Below are 21,387 nucleotides of genomic sequence, written 5' to 3' on the forward strand. Positions count from 1 at the left end.
AAACAGCACAGCCACTTTCCCACTTCATATTGCTATAGATTTTTTTTTTTTTACAAATGCCTTAGTATACATAATTTCTAAACAATCCAAGAATTTATGAAAATGTGAAAATGACCATATCTAAGCGGTCGCTTCTTTTGAAGTCCTGGTCTCTGTTTTGACCCAGACTCGATTTGCTCTGGTCTTAGTTTTTGAATCAGTCTCGCTTTGGGTGGTCTCGAACACAACACTGGGTTGCTATACATTACTTTTACCCATTGAATAAGAGACTCACTGAAATTTAAAAAATCCAGGCATTAATTTATCAAATCCAGTTTGATTGTTTTTGTTAACGGTCATATATGATATTGTACTGCTAAAAACCGAACAGGACCACTATCACCTACCTGTGTATCTTCAGTTTGTGAAGGAGGGTGATGACAGCATATGAGAGAATGAGCATGATCGACAAACCCAGACACGTGATCGACAGTCGAGTAAAATCAGGAAGCCGGCTCATTTCTGAAGGCAAGAAGGAAATAAAAATATGCTTTTACTTGTTGCTTAATGGCAATTCTACTGCATAGCATGAATGTTACTGGCCTTGTACACAGTCAGGTCTTACAACTGACGTACAACACATTTGGCAGATCGATTGATACAACAGAGAGTATTATTCATGGAACCCAAAAGGGTTATACCTGGAACCAAAAAGGGTTATACCTGGAACCGAAAAGGGTTCTCCTATGGGGACAACCGAAGATCCATTTTGGAACCCTTTTTTCCTGAGAGTGTATATCACAACTGTGTCAAATGTATTGAACATCAGTTGTGTGTACAGAGCCTTTATGTTTTGAATAAAATGTGCATATATATTATTTAATAACTACAGATGTGTAGTACATTTTCATGCCGTCCTGTAACTCACCATGGTTTTTTTCATCTGTTGTCCCATCAGTTCCAGTGGTTCCATTGTCACCATGTTCATTTTGGTTGTGAGAATGTGAACCTGTGTGTCCAATAGGTTGATAAAACGTCATCCTAACCATACATAAAGATGTTTTGTACACAATAATATGTAACAACAATATCGACAGACTGTAGAAATCAGCGGAATACATCACACAAAAGAGCACACATCTCTGCAAAAAAACACAGTTAGATTCTGTGAAAGAATGAAGGCTAATGGCTACCTGACAGGCTCAATTTTCTGTTGAACTTGTCATCTTCTCGAATCCGCAGGACATAAAACAATATAAAGTGCCTTGCAAAAGTATTCAGACCCCTTGGATTTCTTTACATTTTTATTGTGTTACAAAGTGGAAATAAAATGGATTGAATCGTAATTTGTTTGTAAAGATACATAAAAATACAAAACAAAAATAAAGACTTTGCATAATATGAATGTAAAACCTTTGACTTCTTACCCCAGCACGTTGAAAGGACAAACAGAACCATGAAAAAAACATTGGCCATCCTCTCAAAACTTCTCTCCTACTTGATACTTAAATACAGTAGTACAAAACAATATGCAAGCAGCACCTTATTGTTTCTTGGCTAGTACTATCTTTACTGTCTTGATACATCAAGTCCAAAGAAGTAGCAAAAATGTATCTCTCACTTTTCAACCAACACGTCATAAATGCTAATGATTGTATTAGGATATCCTGTTCCCCCCCCACACACACAAACAGTCTCATCGCTCTCATCTTGGTCTTTATTGTAGCAGAAAATGTGTTCTCAATGAACTATCTGGTTAAATAAAAGGCACAATAAAAAATGAACACACACACACATTATAAATGGCCATGACTTTCACCACTTGCACTTATTCGAGTGTCTGCTAGTGTCAAATACTGTGATAATGTAATAAATATTTGATTATTACTGTAGGCCAAATACACTCCACAAAGAGCTCATATTGAGAAGCATGATTCTGTAAATGTGAAAAGATAAACAATTTGAAAAGACATCATGTTTCATCACACTGTGACCAATAGGGAGCAGAAGAAAACTAAACTCTTGATCAGCTCAGATTGTTGTAGTAGTGTGTAGTCATAGCAAGCAACACGATGGCTGGGCATAGAGTGCTTCAAACTCTGAGGTAGTACAGTAGCTTATGTTTTATTGGAATTCCTGTGTGTGTGTGTATACACCCATGCAGACTCAGACATAGGTGTATTGGAGTCAGCAGCTGTAACCGCTGGACCACACAGGCACTGAGGCCACTAGTCATTGATTCTGCATATTGATTGCCTTGAACATGTCAAATAATTGATCTAAAACAATTAATCTAACATAAAAATACATTTACCCCCACAAATATGTCCAGGTATTATAATCCACATGCGAGATGCGCTGTAGACTGCATGTAGCCTACATAGACTACTTGAACTGGCACCCAGTGAACCTGCAGTCTAAGGCACAATGTAGGTACGGTACTGCATTGTATAAATACCGCTTCTAGCTGCCCTCTGGCAGTCATTCTAAATATTTCTTCAGCTATTCCAACCCTTATGCTGCAGGATTATTTTTATTAAACAGGCCAAATTAAGATCTGACATCTGTATGATAAAATTCTACCTGTTTGCGTGTCTGTTTCACACACATTTTTTTTTAAGAAAAACCCATAGTCTATACAACATGTCAATTTATATTTGCACATTGTAAAAAAAAAAAGAGAAGAAAAGTCAAACAGCCTAATGACCTTGTCAAATAACTGGCATGCGCCCCCGTTACCATTGGTGCCAGGTGGCGTACACCAGTAAGGTGGTAAACTCTGAATCTTCGGGTTGCAGTAACTGTGCGTTCGAGGAAAAAACGATTCACTTCTGGTCGCATATGTGACGAAATGGATGATTCTTATAATAAGGCATATAAAAGGTTGTACATTTAAGTGTACACGTCTGCATACTGTGTCTAATAGCAGATTAAAACTGAAGATTTGACTCCATGTGACCAAGCAGTCTATAACATAGAGTGCACATATCCATTTGGTGTGTGAGGTGTGTGTGAGGTGAGGTATGTATGTTTATATGATTACATGATGAGCCCTGTATCTTTATATGACCATGTAATATAATAATAATAATATATGCTATTTAGCAGATGTTTTTATCTACAGCTTTTATCCTGTGACTTACAGTCAGGCGTGCGTTCTTCCTCTACAATTATCCAAAGGGTGTTTTTACATGGCACAGTCTGTGGGTGGTGAACGTAGGTGTTGCCATAAGATGGACCTTATACAGGATTCCATGAACAGGCTATAGCAAACAAATTTAGACACTATAGTGTTGGTAAAGTACAAGTGTGGACGCTTTTGAGACGCACCCAGATAGAGAGCTTCTAGGTCAAAGGTCATGTCCTGCTCCCTGTGCTGGTAATTTGTCAGGCATGCATGCAGATAAGAGTTGACTTTCTCTTTGTAGCTTCTGTGCCATCTGCCTACTCTCTTCTACCGCATACCAGAGACCTGAGAACAACAGAGACTACATATGCTATATGTTAAACAAACATTTTTTGCGTCATCATCAAACAGGGGATATAGCACATGCATAGCAGGCTTTGCAGAACAAACATAATTTGGCCTTTTCGCTTTAACAACATTTAATCACTTCTAAGTAAATAGATCAGTTAGCTACCTTGGGCTGGTGTTCTACCACATCCTGTTGAGACAAAGTCCTACAGCACAAGCAAAGAGGATCAGCACTGTCACATAGACACACAATTAACCCTTTAAGTCAAAGAGCCTAATGGCCTTGTAAAATAACTGGCATGTTATTGTCACAATATTCAATAACACTTGCAGGTAAATAGTTTCAGATTGATATGCAGTCTTAAAGGCAGAGATCACTTTTTACATTTAAGTCATTTGGCAGACACTCCTATAAAGCACAATTTTCAGTAGTGAGTGCATAACATTTTTGAGCCACACAGGACTACATTGTGTTTAAGGTCTTAGTCCTGATCTTAATCTTAATCTAGTGTCCTCCAAATCACTTTTCATCCATTAGCTGGATTAAACGATCAACATCCAGAATAACCTGGCTAGAATTTTTGGAGAATGAAGTAATTCTAGCAGAAACTGGATTGTTTAAAAAAAAGTAATTTCATTTTTGGGGTATTTATTGAATATTAAAACATACAACCTACCTGCAGTGAAGCCGCTCAACATTTACATTACATTCAGTCATCTAGCAGACTCCCATGCAGAGCGGCCCACAGGATAATCTAGGGTCAAGCGCCCCGCCCAAGGGCACATCGACAGATCTCCCACCAAGTCAAATCGAGGACCCGAACAAAATACTTTTCGGCCACCGGCCCAAGCTCCCAACTGCCAGGCTACCAACCATCCAAGAACTTCTGACCCACTGGGAATGTGATGAAAGAAATAAAAGCTGAAATAAATCATTCTCTCTAATATTATTCTGACATTTCACTTTCTTAAAAGAAAGTGGTGATCCTAACTGACCTAAAACAGGGATTTTTTTTTACTAGGATTAAATGTCAGGAATAGTGAAAAACTGAGTTTAAATGTATTCGGCTAAGGTGTATGTAAACCTCCGATTTCAACTGTATATACCAGCATTCCCCATAGCGGGGGGCTTTATCATCGGACCCAGCTTTGCCAGGTGACTATAAAAATCCACCACTTGTTGTATATAGGAGAGGTCGCAATTTACGCGATCAATTGGTCCATGCCAACTGCCAGCCACAAAAGAAAATCAGCCAGGCTCTTTTACGCCCTCTTCTGAATGGTAGCTATAAATGCAGAGGTTGCGCACAGTGCAACAATATGGTGAAGTGTGAATATTATACTGTCGCAGTACATTTTAAGATATCTGACAGAGGAGGTGATATAAACTCAGCAAAAAAATAAACGGCCTCTCACTGTCAACTGCGTTTATTTTCAGCAATCTTAACATGTGTAAATATTTGTGTGGACATAACAAGATTCAATAACTGAGACATAAACTGAACAAGTTCCACAGACATGTGACTAACAGAATAATGTGTCCCTGAACAAAGGGGGGGTCATCAGTATGTGGTGTGGCCACCAGCTGCATTAAACACTGTAGTGCATCTCCTCCTCATGGACTGCACCAGATTTGCCAGTTCTTGCTGTGAGATGTTACCCCACTCTTCCACCAAGGCACCTGAAAGTTCCCGGACATTTCGTGGGGGGAATGGCCCTAGCCCTCACCCTCCGATCCAACAGGTCCCAGACGTGCTCAATGGGATTGAGATCCGGGCTCTTCGCTGGCCATGGCAGAACACTGACATTCCTCTTGCAGGAAATCACGCACAGAACGAGCAGTATGGCTGGTGGCATTGTCATGCTGGAGGGTCATGTCAGGGTGAGCCTGCAGGAAGGGTACCACATGGGAGGAGGATGTCTTCCCTGTAACGCACAGCGTTGAGATTGCCTGCAATGACAACAAGCTCAGTCCGCTCCAGAGTACAGGCCTTGGTGTAACACTCATTCCTTCGACGATAAACGTGAATCTGACCATCACCCCTGGTGAGACAAAACCGTGACTCGTCAGGGAAGAGCACTTTTTGCCAGTCCTGTCTGGTTCAGCGATGGTGGGTTTGTGCCCATAGGCGACGTTATTGCCGGTGATGTCTGGTGACATTACAACAGGCCTACAAGCCCTCAGTCCAGCCTCTCTCAGGGGGACTCTGCCCTCGATTGCGGACCTCTGCCTGCCTTTGACCTGTCTTTTGCCTGCCCCTTGTTTGGGTCAATAAATAATCTGTGACTCTAGCTGTCTGCATCTGGGTCTTATCCTGAGTTCTGATTTGTGGACCATTTCAGATTGTAAATGATGTGTACGTCGAGAACCTTGAAGCTTTCCACCTTCTTCACTGTGGTCCCGTCGATGTGGATAGGGACGTGCTCCCTCTGCTATTTCGTGAACTCCACGATCAGCTCCTTTGTTTTGTTGACGTTGAGTGAGCGGTTATTTTCCTGGCACCACTCTGCAAGGGCCCTCACCTCCTCCCCGTAGGCTGTCACGTCATTGTTGGAAATCAGGCCTACTACTGTTGTGTCATCTGCAAACTTGATGATTGAGTTGGAGGCGTGCGTGGCCACACAGTCATGGGTGAACAGGGAGTACAGGAAGGGGCTGAGCACGCACCCTTGTGGGGCCCCTGTGTTGAGGATCAGCGAAGAGGAGTTGTTGTTTCCTACCTTCAACACCTAGGGGCGGCCCGTCAGGAAGTCCAGGACCCAGTTGCACAGGGTGGGGTTCAGACCCAGGGACCCAAGCTTTATGATGAGTTTGGAGGGAACTATGGTGTTGAATGCTGAGCTATAGTCAATGAACAGCATTCTCACATAGGTATTACTCTTGTCCAAATGAGATAGGGCAGCGTGCAGTGCGATGGCGATTGCGTCGTCTGCGGATCTATGTAAATGGCTTACTGTTACTGTAATTGAATGATGCCAATGTGTTTTCATTAATTGAAAACCCTTAATCTATTTTATGAGAATTTGTAAGATTCTTGTTTGCATAAAATAGACGGAGACCAGTCTTTTCAATAATAGGTAACAGAATTTATTCTCGGAGCGTGCTCCCACTTCACCACGAGCAACAGTTTATATACAAATCATGACGTCATTTCATTGCTTTAACAGAATCCCCTCCTCTCGACCGGGACAAAGTGAGGTGAAAAGTTCATTCTAACTTACTAACACACTCCCAGGTAACTTTTGACCCCTCAACATTATCGATCAACACTGAGCTGACAGTTCTAATTAACAGAAAACCTAAGAATGCACTCACTGTCTTATCTAAAAACCCCAGAGCTCATTTCTGTAGGTTCAACCATAGGTTAACAACCTTATGTGTTTACACAGTCCACAACCCATTCGTTTCTTCCTAGTTGGAATGGTGTTCATTAACTTTAATTACTCCTTGTCCGTGTCTCACAGTCCCTTCTTACGAACTCATATTGTTAATCAGATATAATAAAACAGAGTATAAGTTTTACTTAGTTACAGTTCAATTTAAAATGATTTGTTCAGTCATTTAATCATAATTTTCCCAACACTTACTCGTGTCGGCCACGCAGAAGGAGAGCCCACAGTCCTTGGTAGCGGGCCGCTTCGGTGGCACTGTGTTATCCTCAAAGCGGGCAATGAAGTTGTTTAGCTTGTCCGGAAGCAAGACGTCAGTGTCCGCAATGTGGCTGGTTTTCCCTTTGTAGTCCCTGATTGTCTATAGACCCTGCCACATACGTCTCGTGTTTGAGCCGTTGAATTGTGACTCCACTTTGTCTCTGTACTGACGTTCTGCCTGTCTGATTGCCTTAGAGGGAATACCTACACTGTTTGTATTCTGCCATATTCCCAGTCACCTTGGTGTGTGTGTGTGTGTGTGTGTGTGTGTGTGTGTGTGTGTGTGTGTGTGTGTGTGTGTGTGTGTGTGTGTGTGTGTGTGTGTGTGTGTGTGTGTGTGTGTGTGTGTGTGTGTGTGTGTGTGTGTGTGTGTGTGTGCGCGCGCGTGTGCGCTGGGTGATTATGTGTGTATGTATCCGTGAGTGCTGGGAGATTGTGTGTGTATATGGGTCCATGAGTGCTGGGTGATTGTATGTGTGAGAGAGACATGTTTGTATATGAAAAGACAAGGAGGCAGCACCTCTTGACCACACCTGACATTTTCTGTGCAAAGGGTCAAACTTAGCAAAAGGTTTATGTATTTTTCTTAGACGAAGTATACTTATTTTTATCGTAAAAACAGAGTAAAATAATTACTTTGATACCGCTAGGACATTTAACCCTATGTTGAGGTTTGAAGTCACACGGCCCTCGTCGGTCTCTTGATTATTGGAAATGTACACAGCTTAATAAGAAACTAATATTCCTCTAATATTTCCTAACGATATTCCCAATATTACCTAAGATCTCAGATATTACCTACTGACATTCAGATGAGCAGGGCAGCAAGGCAGACTACTTTCAGCATGGCTAAATATTTAACTGGATACATTACCAATCTCATGAAATCGTTTTGGATTTCATTTTTAAATCCAAATGAACAGCACCCCATCTGTAGCAACCCTCAGAAGTGAATGTCTGCCACGTTCATATAATATCCCCAACCATATCAACACTCAGAAACGTTAGCTTTACCTCCTCTGACTGGTAATTGTTCTAACACTTCTCGTTATTTGTTGCAATGTGTCAGTGGTGGGAAAAGTACCCAATTGCCTTCATAGAAAATGACACAAGTAAAAGTGGAAGTTACGCAGTAAAATGCTTCTTAAGTAAAAGTATTTTAAAAAATGGTTTTAAATATACTTAAGTATCAAAAGTAAATGTATACGTCATTTCAAATTCCTTATACTAAGCAATCCAGACGGCACAAATAAAATATATGGCGACCCATCGTTCAGGGCAGGTGGGGCAGAGTGCCATCTGTTTTGAACTCCCCCCCGGAATTTTTTTTAATTGAAAAGGAAATATTTTTCTTTGTTTTTTTTGTTGCCTTTTTAATACGTGTCACATATCAGTTTGCAAACAATGTAAAAACTAATAATAATATGAATTTAGTTAATAATGCTGCTTACAAACGTTTTTGCTTTCTTGAGTAAGGCAGCTCCAAAACACAGGTGTTTCAGCCTAGCTCAGTGCTTTCTGTGATGGTGGGACATCCAGCAAAAAAAAACGTAGTGTAGGGATTGATTCAGTGTTCTGTCACTCACGGAGAGACTACGCAATTGCAAAATCTATGAGTAGAGCTTGAGAATTCAAGCCCCTTGGGTAGAGTTAGAGTTACATTAGAAGTGGCCATCCAAAAAGGATCAAGGTCATTGGCCACTGATAAAATGATGTCAAATCACGTTATATCTACCATAGCTTTGATTGAACTGATCATACTTTCAAAATCCTAGCTAGCAAGCTAGCAGTCATCATCATGAATCAAGTCGACAATCTACTGGCAAATCCTTTTCAATCCATGTCATATGAAGAGAAATAATGAAGAGAAATTATAGATAAAACTTATCGGTGCTCATCGGCCATTGGACAAAGACAGTTGGACAAAAAGTTGGAAATCGCAAATTCAACAATAGGTGGTTTGGAAGGAATCATTGCAAATCAATCACTAGCCCGCTATTCAGTGGAGTGGGTGTGTGGTCTCTTTTCCAAGCTTAAAAGGAAAAACATTCAACATTGGCCATGCTGTCAATCCAGCATGACTTCTGCTCAAAACAACTGGAAACTCAGAACTGGGAAATCTCAGACTTCAGTGAGTTCAAGACAACTGGGAACTCTGAAAAAAATGAGGTCCGACTGGGAAAATATGTTTTGAACGGTCGTACAACTCAGAATTGCAAGTCGAGAACTCGGGCCTCTTTCTAGAGCTCCGACCCGAAGATCACTGACGTCATCATGATTCAACATAGTTTTTTTTAGAGTTCCTGGTTGTCTTGAAAGCACCATAAATCCAGAGAATGCCAGACTTTGATGACAACGTTTGATGACAAGATTTGCCCAAGAAGGACCTCTGCGCCACCTTCCTGTTCAAGTGAGCACAGCACAACAAGGTGAGTCCAAAAATGTATTGTATGCTGCTCATAAATTATGTAAAATGCCAGGGAGATATGTACAGTTGGGCAAAAAAGTTTTCAGTCAGCCACCAATTGTGCAAGTTCTCCCACTTAAAAAGATGAGAGAGGCCTGTAATTTTCATCATAGGTACACTTCAACTATGACAGACAAAATGAGAAAATCATTTTGTAGGATTTCTTATGAATTTATTTGCAAATTATGGTGGAAAATAAGTATTTGGTCACCTACAAACAAGCAAGATTTCTGGCTCTCACTGACCTGTAACTTCTTCTTTAAGGGGCTCCTCTGTCCTCCACTCGTTACCTGCATTAATGGCACCTGTTTGAACTTGTTATCAGTATAATAGACACCTGTCCATAACCTCAAACAGTCACACTCTAAACTCCACTATGGCCAAGACCAAAGAGCTGTCAAAGGACACCAGAAATAAAATTGTAGACCTGCACCAGGCTGGGAAGACTGAATCTGCAATAGGTAAGCAGCTTGGTTTGAAGAAATCAACTGTGGGAGCAATTATTAGGAAATGGAAGACATACAAGACCACTGAAAATCTCCTTCGATCTGGGACTCTACGCAAGATCTCACCCCGTGGGGTCAAAATGATCACAAGAACGGTGAGCAAAAATCCCAGAACCACATGGGGGGGACCTAGTGAATGACCTGCAGAGAGCTGGGACCAAAGTAACAAAGCCTACCATCAGTAACACACATTACGCCGCCAGGGACTCAAATCATGTGCCAGTGCCAGACGTGTCCCCCTGCTTAAGCCAGTACATGTCTAGGCCCGTCTGAAGTTTGCTAGAGAGCATTTGGATGATCCAGAAGAAGATTGGGAGAATGTCATATGGTCAGATGAAACCAAAATAGAACTTGTTGGTAAAAACTCAACTCGTCGTGTTTGGAGGACAAAGAATGCTGAGTTGCATCCAAAGAACACCATACCTACTGTGAAGCATGGGGGTGGAAACATCATGCTTTAGGGCTGTTTTTCTGCAAAGGGACCAGGATGACTGATCCGTGTAAAGGAAAGAATGAATGGGGCCATGTATTGTGAGATTTTGAGTGAAAACCTCCTTCCATCAGCAAGGGCATTGAAGATGAAACGTGGCTGGGTCTTTCAGCATGACAATGATCCCAAACACACCGCCCGGGCAACGAAGGAGTGGCTTTGTAAGAAGCATTTCAAGGTCCTGGAGTGGCCTAGCCAGTCTCCAGATCTCAACCCCATAGAAATCTTTGGAGGGAGTTGAAAGTCTGTGTTGTCCAGCAACAGCCCCAAAACATCACTGCTCTAGAGGAGATCTGCATGGAGGAATGGGCCAAAATGCCAGCAACAGTGTGTGAAAACTTTGTGAAGACTTACAGAAATTGTTTTACCTCTGTCATTGCCAACAAAGGGTATATAACAAAGTATTGAGCTAAACTTTTGTTATTGACCAAATACTTATTTTCCACCATAATTTGCAAATAAATTCATTAAAAATCCTACAATGTGATTTTCTGGATTTTTTTTCCTCATTTTGTCTGTCATAGTTGAAGTGTACCTATGTTGAAAATTACAGGCCTCTCTCATCTTTTTAAGTGGGAGAACTTGCATAATTGGTGGCTGACTAAATACTTTTTTGCCCCACTGTATACTGAAGCTAAGAAAGTAATACGAAGTGTATGTTGTGTAGTAAGCTGTTAGTAGCCCATGTGCATCACCGTAATAATTAGGTCAATTTTCCCCTCATAATTTAGCCTACTGTTCTGACTTGGTGGTGCACATGCAGTGGTGGAAAACGTACTCAATTGTCATACTTGAGTAAAAGTAAAGAAACCTTAATAGAAAATGAGGTGAAAGTGAAAGTCACCCAGTCAAATACTACTTGAGTAAAAGTCTAAAAGTATTTGGTTTTAAAAATATTCCATAAGTAAATGGAATTGCTAAAGTGTACTTACGTATCAAAATTAAAAGTAAAAGTATAAACCATTTCAAATTCCTTATAGTAAGCAAACCAGACAGCACAATTGTATTATTTTTTATTGATGGTTAGCCAGGAGCACACTCCAACACTCAGACATCATTTACAAACAAAACATTTGTGTTTTGTGAGTGTGCAGATCAGAGGCAGTAGGGATCACCGGGATGTTCTCTTGATAAGTGTTTGAATTGAACAATTTTCCTGTCAATATGTAACTGGCACTTTTGTGTGTCAGGGAAAATGTACGGAGAAAAAAGTACATACTTTTTTTTTAGGAATGTAGTGAAGTAAAAGTAGTCAAAAATATAAATAGTAAAGTACAGATACCCCCCCAAAATACTTAAGTAGTACTTTAAAGTATTTATACTTAAGTACTTTACACCACTGTGCACATGTAGCCTATAGCCTGTTTTAGAGAAATGTAATCATTGAAGAGCTTTCATTGTCTGCTTATATGCCCCTTTTATTTATCCTACGGTTCTGACTTGGTGTACAGGGAGAATACTGTAACAACGGCCCATGTTCTGAATTCTGTCGCTGTACATTTCAAAAGTGCTGAACAAATAGTTATATTGACTACGTCCTAGCTCGCTCATTAATGTCTTAATCGACATTACGGATTGCCTCTTATCCCCTCGTCGTCTCCTTATGCCATAGTTTGTACATCTCAAATGTCAGTAGAAACCACATTTGTTTAAGCAAGTCAGCCATATCAGCTATATATTTTTTAAAGGCAGTAAATGAGGCTGAATTAACTGTTTCGGTGCCAGACAAGGCTCCGCTGATAGCCAAGTGTAGCAGTGGTAAGGTGTTGGGATTCTGCTGTTGGGACAGCTTTATGTAGGCCCTAACAGTGTTTGGGCACTTTTTGTCACTGTTATAGTGCAATGAATGTATTGTTTATTGTTGTGGAGTGGCTTTGCTGGCGTGCATAAAAAATGGAATAGAGTTTACCCCACCAAGATTTAGATGCTAAAATCGGCACTGATTACCAGAGAGCCAGGGGCATACTCCAACACTCAGACATCATTCAGAAACAAAGCATTTGTTTACCCGCCAGATCAGAGGCAATAGAGATGACCAGAGACGTTCTTAATAAGTGTGTGAATTGGACCATTTTCCTGTCCTGCTAAACATTCAAAATGTCACGAGTACTTTTGGGTGTCAGGGAAAATTCATGGAATAATGTTGCTGGTTCAACGTCCCTACATTTCTTCAACTGGTAAAGGTGGAACTTCAGATGAGTCTTGTGACAAACATGTACGTGTTCGTGAGAGTCACCTTGCCATAACTGCAGGCCACAGGGTTTTGGAATCTCTTGCCCTTTTGATTATGGAGTGTGGTGCCGTCTGAAGATTATGGAATATTTTGCCGTTGTAATTATGTTGTTTATGGCACAGTCTGTGAGTGGTTTACATAAATTTGTTGCCATAAGGTGGACCTTAGACAACATTCCAATAACAGGCTTATAGTGAACCAGTTTAGAAACGACTGTATATAAAGTGATCAGGAAAGTACACGTGAATTTTACCATGCACATTTACGAATTAATACTTAAATTTGCATTTTTAAAACATTTATTCTCAAATCAGAGCAAATATATTTTACTAATTAGCATTTTACTCATTCCTCTGTCTTTAAAGATTGAAGAGACTAAATACCTATTTGCTCTTTAATCATGTATTACAAATGTATCATTCACTTAATTAGGTTTAAAGAGAATGATTAATCAGTAATTGTTGTGAATTACTTGCTCAAACCTAGAGTCAGACTGCAGTGTTTCCAGGTTAGAGATCATTCCCTGCTCCCTGTGCTGGTAATGGTCAGGCATGCACAAGTAGATGGAGTTGATCTTCTCTTTGCAGCTTCGGTGTCCTCTTTCTACTCTCCTCTCTGCCCACCAGAGACCTGAGAACATACAACAACAGAGTCTACATATCATCACACACTTTATGTTAAACAGACATGTTTTTTCGCGTCATCATCTAACGGGATATAGCACATGTATACAGATCATATTTTGATAACCCCGTTGTTGCAGGAAATGTCCGCAGGTTGACATAAAGTGCAGTCAACTTAACTCTAAGGGCAACAATTATCTGATTGGTTTAGGGCAGAACAAATCTGATTTGGTTTCTTAAAAAATCACAGAAATGTCCTACACAGCAGGAAATGTAAACATATTGTTTATCTGAGGTTGAAAAAGGCCTCTAAAGTTTATTCCTACTTTAAAATGGCAGACTTGATTAGCACTACCTAAAAATGTAACCAACAAAATGTCCATTAATTATAATCCACACAGTAATTCATATTTCCTGTTGCTGCAGGAATATTTTCCTGCTATGAGAAACTGGTTAAATTAAGATCCCACACCTGTAGTAGCCTTTGCAGAATAAACATAATTTGGCAATTTAATTTTAACACCTATCAATCGTTAAGTAAATAGATCAGTTAGCTACCTCAGGCTGGTGTTTTACCACATCCTGTTGACACATAGTCCTACAAAACAAACAGAGAGCATCAGCGCTGTCTCACACACACACATACACAATAATTCAGCCCTGGCATTCTATCCACAGCTGCCCACATCACTGTGCGCGCCATCAACTCAAGTCATGAGGAATCATCTTAGAAAAGTTATTCATATGCTTTAATAGGAAGTATGATAAATAGACTATTGAGGTATTCAATAAATGAGTTGCTTCATCTAACACGTCAAAAAATCATGCATTTCGCATGATTCAAAATAATTTGATGTGTAACCTAATCTAGTGATCAGAGCCCCCAGAAAACGTGTGGCGAGACAACATTTATTTACCCCAGTACTTTTCAATCTAGTGTGGCGTCGCCACACCACTTTCAAAGCAGCAGCCCCGAACGTGTTTACCAGAGATATTCATTAGTTCATTTCATAGACAAGCATAGAAAAACTTTTTTCAATGGAAAATAAAGCAGGCGTTTCAGCCCGTTTGTGTCGGCTTTGTCTTAGTAAATGCAACCCTCCCCCGATTGCACACGGTAACCCCCACACTTGCAGCGACAGGTGGACTCACTTGTCAGTCACTTGTAACTCCTAGCTACAGCCTACAGAGCCTCATCAACCACTCCTCTCAACAACTCTGACTCTGCACTTGGTTTCTTTCCTCACTCATGCTACTCTCCGGTCTGTGGGAATCCTGGTGGAATCTGACTTTGTAGCTGTGTTATCTAGTGGTGACCCTCCTCTCCTCCCTGCCTGGTTGCCTTCCTCATACGAGAGTGAACACAAATGTCCATGGAAAACAAGGTATGTGTTAACAAAAGCAGTTAATAAAAGCAGTTTAGTCATTCTCTAAAAGTATCTAGAATGATTCAATCTATAGCTAGCTATAGTTAGCTTGTTGGTGATTATTGACAAATTAAGCAGAGCCAGAAAGGAAACCCGAGTGCCCCACCTCAGCCGACGCATCAGCTGAGATGGTACCAATTATAAGCTAGTATCAATCACTTCTACCTTATCTGACGGTTTAATTAAACTGACCGTGTCCCCTCACTCATTCTGCTGCTGCTTACTGCGCTAAAGTCTTCTAGGGTATGACGCTACAAGTTTGGCATACCTGTATTTGGGGAGTTTCTCCCATTCTTCTCTGAAGATCCTCTCCAGATCTGTCAGGCTGGATGGGGAGCGTCGCTGAACAGTTATTTTCAGGTCTCTCCAGAGATGTTCGATCGGGTTCAAGTCCAGGCCTTGACTGTGCCACTCAAGGACATTCAGAGACTTGTCTCAAAGCCACTCCAGCATTGGCTTGGTTGTGTGCTTAGGGTCATTGTCCTGTTGGAAGGTGAACCTTCGCCCCAGTCTGTAGTCCTGAGCGCTCTGGAGCAGGTTTTCATCAAGGATCTCTCTGTACTTTGATCCATTCATCTTTCTCTCGATCCTGACTAGTCTCCCTGTCCCTGTCGCTGAGAAACATCCCCACAGCATGATGCTGCCATCACCATGCTTCACCGTAGGGATGGTGCCAGATTTCCTCCAGATGTGACACTTGGCATTCAGGCCAAAGAGTTCAATCTTGGTTTCATCAGACCAGAGAAAAAAATCCATGTGACTTTTACTGAAGAGTGGCTTCCGTCTGGCCACTCTACCATAAAGGCCTGATTGGTGGAGTGCTGCAGAGAAGTTAGTCCTTCTGGAAGGTTCTCCACAGAGGAACTCTGGAGCTCTGTCAGTGTGCCCAATGGGTTCTTGGTCATCTCCCTGACCAAGGCCCTTCTCTACCGATTGTTCAGTTTGGCCGGGCGGCCAGCTCTAGAAAGTGTCTTGGTGGTTCCAACGTTCTTCCATTTAAGAATAATGGAGGCCACTGTGTTCTTGGGGACCTTCAATGCTTCAGACATTTTTTGGTACCCTTCTCCAGATCTGTTCTTCGACACAATCCTATCTCTTAGCTCTATGGACAATTATTTCGACCTCATGGCTTGGTCTTTGCTCCGGCATGTACTGTCAACTGTGGGACCTTACATAGACAGGTGTGTGCCTTTCCAAATGATGTCCAATAAATTGAATTTACCCGAGAGGTGAACTCCAATAAAGTTGTAGATACATCTCAAGGATGATCAATGGGAACAGGATGCACCTGAGCTCAATTTCAGTCATAGGGTCTGAATACCTATGTAAATAAGGTATTTTTTTTTTTTTAAACCTGTTTTCGCTTTATCATTATGGGGTATTGTGTGTAGATTGATGAGGATTTTTTGTTTATTTAATACATTTTAGAATACGGCTGTAACGTAACAAAATGTGGAAAAATTCAAGGGGTCTGACATACTTTCCGAATGCATTGTATATCGCCTTAATAAATTGTTAAAGATATTACAACACTGAACAAAAATATAAACACAACATGCAACAATTTCAAAGATTTTACTGAGTTACAGTTCATAATATGAAATCAGTCAATTGATATAAATTCATTAGGCCCTACGGATTTCACATGACTGGGAATACAGATATGCATCTGTTGGTCACAGATACCTTAAAGAAAAGTAGGGGCGTGGATCAGAAAAGCAGTCAGTATCTGGTGTGACCACCATTTGCTTCATGCAGCGCAACACATCTCCTTCGCATAGAGTTGATCAGGCTGTTGATTGTGGCCTGTGGAATGTTGTCCCACACCTCTTCAATGGCTGTGCGAAGTTGCTGGATATTGGCAGGAACTAGAACACGCTGTCGTACACGTCGATCCAGAGCATCCCAAACTTGCTCAATTTGGTGACATGTCTAGTGAGTGGAAGAACTGGGACATTTTCAGCTTCCAGGCATTGTGTACAACTATTTGCGACATGGGGCCATGCATTATCATGTTGAAACATGAGTTGATGGCAGTGGATGAATGGCACGGAAATGGGCCTCAGGATCTCGTTACTGTATATCTGTGCATTCAAATTGCCATTGATAAAATGCAATTGTGTTTGTTGTCCATAGCTTATTCCTGCTCATACCATAACCCCACTGCCACCATGGGACTCTCTGTTCACAATGTTGACATCAGCAAACTGCTCGTCCACATGACACCATCTGCCCTGTGCTCATCGAAGATGAGTCAGGTCACCTGCAGTCAGGTCAAGATCCTGGTGAGGACGACAACCACGCAGTTGAGCTTCCCTGAGACGGTTTCTGACAATTTGTGCAGACATTCTTTGGTTGTCCTAGTTTCATCAGCTGTTCAATTGGCTGGTCTCAGACGATCCCACAGGTGACAATGTCGGATGTCAAGGGCCTGGGCTGGCATGGTTACATGTGGTCTGCGGTTGTGAGGCTGGTTGGACGTACTGCCTATTCTCTAAAACGATGATAGTGATAGAGAAATTAACATTCAATTCTCTGCCAACACCTCTGGTGGGCATCCCAAAAACATTATACATCTGTGGCATTGTGTTGTGTGACAACTGCATATTTTAGAGTGATGATTTATTGTCCCCAGCACAAGGTGCACCTTTGTAATGATCATACTGTTTAATCAGCTTCTTGATATGCTATAACTGTCAAGTGGATGGATTATCTTGGCAAAGGAGAAATGCTCACTAACAGGGATGTAAGCAAATTTGTGCACAAAATTTGAGAGAAAGGCTTTTTGTGCATATGGTACATTTCAGGGAAATTTTATTTCAGCTCATGAAACATGGGACCAACACTTTACATGTTGCATTTATATTTTTGTTCAAGACCATGGCATTTTCTTTCTGGACCGTTTGTGGCACAAGTCCTTTTACTTTTAGATTTGTGTGTATTGTTGTGAATAGTTAGATACTACTGCACTGTTGGAGCTAGGAACACAAGCATTTCGCTACACCCGCAATTACATCTGCTATATATGTGTATGTGACCAATAAAATGAGATTTGAATTACATGGCGTAAAAGTAAAAAAGCTACAAATTCTTTCCACAAAACAGTCTACCCCGACAATATGAACCCATTTGTCCAACCATAATATACCTAACAAAAATAGAAACACAACATGTAAAGTGTTGGTCCCATGTTTCGTGAGCCAGTGTTGTGATTCTCACACTTTTCAAACCCCACAGTTGAAAAAAAAGCTTGTGAAGCTCTCTTAACCTATAGATCACATAATTGCAAACAAATCATCTGAACTAAATACTATTATAAATTACTAATTTTGAATTTCTGTGCACCACGCTGAGTTCACAAAAATTGTCTGAAAGGAAACAAGTGTGAAAACACCCTTAATGACAAAGGACAAAGAACATAGACCAATAGGAAAGAAGCAAAGCGTCTAAACATGGAAATGTAAACAATATTGCCTGGTACGTGATAACGACGGAGTGCAATATAAAGGGGAAGTTATCAGGGGGTGATGAATTCCAGGAGTACCTAATGAGGCTTAGGGGTGAGTAAGGATGTGTTGCCAGGACCGGTAGTTAGTAGACCGGCGACGTCGAGCACTGGAGAGAGGGAGCGGGAGTGGACGTGACAAGGGACACCAAAGACCTGAACTTGGTTTTAGATGTGTATGTCATTTGGACTGGAAGTTATTGAAAATGTGATATGTAAGTGAATTAATAACCGCAGCTGTATAGGATAAATATTTGAAGAAAATCAAATGAAAGGTGTACCTTTGATAAGAGAGGTCAAGGAACCCACCACACTTGTCTGTAGATCTGTAGCTCATATGCACAGAGAGCTATTTGACCCAATCACAGGAAATATATGTGTCAAATCAGTGAAATGAAAATTGGCAATTCTAATGGGTGTAGCCTATTATGGACGGGGGAAGTCAGAGACCTAACCTCAAGTGGTTTTAGATGTATATGTCATGTGGATAGGAAGCTATTGAACATCAGATATGTATGTGAATTAATATCTAAATCTGTAATAGGAAAAATATTTGTAAAGAATCAAAGGGGAGGAATTAAAAAAAGTGCACCTTTGATAAGAGAGTTGAAGGAATCCACAGCCCTTGTCTGTAGATCTGTATCTCATCTGGATTGAAAGGTATTCAAAATTAGGCCTATCAGAAGAAATATGCCTATACAATCAGGGAAGTGGTAAACTGGAATTGTGATGAATGTAGCATGGATGAGTGGGGTCAGTGACTTCACAGTATGTGGTTGTACATTTCCATTTCACCTGGATAGGGAGCTTTTGAAAAGTATCCTTGTGAATGGGTCAAATATAGTACCCTTAGTAGTGGGTCTCATATATAAACCCTTAGTAGTTAGAGGTAACTAATACAAATGTTGGGCCCGTCAGCGGCTGGAGGCCCTATGCAGTGTGTGTAATCTTCATGGGAATGCAAAACATAAACATGTTTGCGTACATGCAATCACATGTATTGCACTTCAACGATGGTCCCTAAACCACCTGAAAACAGCACAATGCCTCCTTTTCAGCTCTGTTAAAGATTCACTTTTCAGAAATTCCTCCGCCATTTCATGGTTAATAAAATTCAAATAGTTAGCCTAATTTCAGTTTGAAGGACATAACAAGGAACTATAGTGTAGAGAATCGTTGTACCATCTAAACCGCTGTGAAATATAACCAAAAATATTGTATTTCCAGTTGTTTGAAGCTGGTGTACAAAAACCGTAAGTAAAAGACGCAAAAAACGAAACATCTCTCTCATCATCCTAGGACCTTGAGGAGCAAATTCAGAAAATCTAAAGTATTTTTTTTTTTTACTGTGGTGGAAGTAAACCATCTGGCGCGAGCAACTCATTGAGGGAGGGAGACTAGAGCAGAGCCAGAAGTTCTGACTGAACGGATACACATTTGAGCCCCCCAGGACGGTGCATTTACTTTGCGCTATTATATTTTATGCTATGAAATCCTACGATTTCATTGGGGCAGTTCCCCCTCATAGCAAATAGCTGGCAAAACAATGGAAGCAACGTTTCCATGACCTATTCGCCCACGGAGCTGGCAGCCAGTAACCAGGTTTCCATCTAACCTTTTTATGCCAGTAAAGTACGTCAGATAAGAAATGTCATATAACAGTCCTGATGGAAACAGAAGATTTGTCAGTAAACTTTCCAAATGTCGGAGACACACAGAGACACTGAGGCTGCATTTACGAAGGTAGCCAAATTCACATATTTTTTACCACTAATTGGTATTTTGACCAATCCCATTAAACCTTTTCACATCAGATCTTTTTCAGAGCTGTTCTCGATTGGTCAAAATACCAATTAGTGAGGAAAAAAACTGAATTGGGCTGCTTGTGTAAATGCAGCCACGCACACACACACTGGTAGTAAATGGTAGGAATTCCAATAAAACATATGCTATTGTGCTACCTTAGAGTTTGAAAGCATACTATGCTCTATGCCCAGCCATCATGTTGCTTGCTATGACTACACGACTACAACAAGCTAAGCTTGTCAAGAGTTTAGTTTTGTGCTGCTGTGATGAGACATATTGTCTTTTCACATGTATAGTAACATGCTTCTCAATACAAGCTTTTTGTGGAGTATATTTGGCCGACAGTAATAACCAAAAATGTGTTGCATTATCACAGTATTTGACAAGCAGACACTCGGAGTACCATCGAATCTGTGAAATGTAAGTGTTTAGGTCAGGTGAAATGTATTACACACCGATACAATTGATGTAAGTCATGGCCTTTTATACTTTCAAATTACAATACATTGTGTGTGTGTGTGTGTGTGTGTGTGTGTGTGCAACCCAAGTCTGTATGTGTGATGCAGAAAAGACAAGGAGGCGGCACCTCTTGACCACACCTGACCTTTAATTGGCCTTGTTCACAGTTTCAAAAGATGATACTTGCACACAACTATGAGCAAATAGGACTACAAGTTAGTAAAACGTTTATTTTTTTTCTAAGACTAAGAATACTTATTTTTATTGTAAAAACGGAATAAAATAATGACTTTGATACCGCTAGGACACTGAACCCTATGTTGAGGTTTGAAGTCACACGGCCCTCGTCTGTCTCTTGATTATTGGAAATGAACACAGCTTGATAATAAACTAATATTTCCTACTGATATTCCCGATATTCCCTAATATCTCAGATATTCCCTACTGATAAAGGAATTTATATGTTTAAAGTAATGATTAAAGTATTCCACCCTGTAATCATATAATTGTATGACATTTGTTAGTCATAATTTAATCATGTGCGTGACTAGACCATTGTGTTACTATTTCGCAATATGAGCTGGTAGGGCCTTACAACCTCTGGAGAATTGGTCAAAGCTATAAAATAGTTCAGTTAGAACATTGGGATAAAAAAATCTCATTACACCTACTGACATTCAGATGAGCAGGGCAGCAAGGCCGATGACTTTCAGCATGGCTCAATGTTTAACTGGATACCTTGCCAATGTCATGAATTAGTTTTGGA

At 40.6% G+C, this 21,387-nt stretch overlaps 1 long non-coding RNA gene across 1 annotated transcript; it reads right to left on the reverse strand.

Moving 5' to 3' along the window:
• Positions 1–290: 290 nt before the first annotated feature.
• Positions 291–1,561, reverse strand: LOC139414172 (uncharacterized). The gene is made up of 3 exons (XR_011634866.1): positions 1,407–1,561; positions 908–988; positions 291–501 (listed from the first exon to the last, which is right to left on the reverse strand). It is a non-coding gene; the product is annotated as an uncharacterized lncRNA (long non-coding RNA).
• Between the last annotated feature and the right edge of the window lie 19,826 nt (positions 1,562–21,387).

Source organism: Oncorhynchus clarkii, chromosome 7 (assembly GCF_045791955.1).
Source record: "Oncorhynchus clarkii lewisi isolate Uvic-CL-2024 chromosome 7, UVic_Ocla_1.0, whole genome shotgun sequence".
Taxonomy (NCBI): Eukaryota; Metazoa; Chordata; class Actinopteri; order Salmoniformes; family Salmonidae; genus Oncorhynchus; species Oncorhynchus clarkii.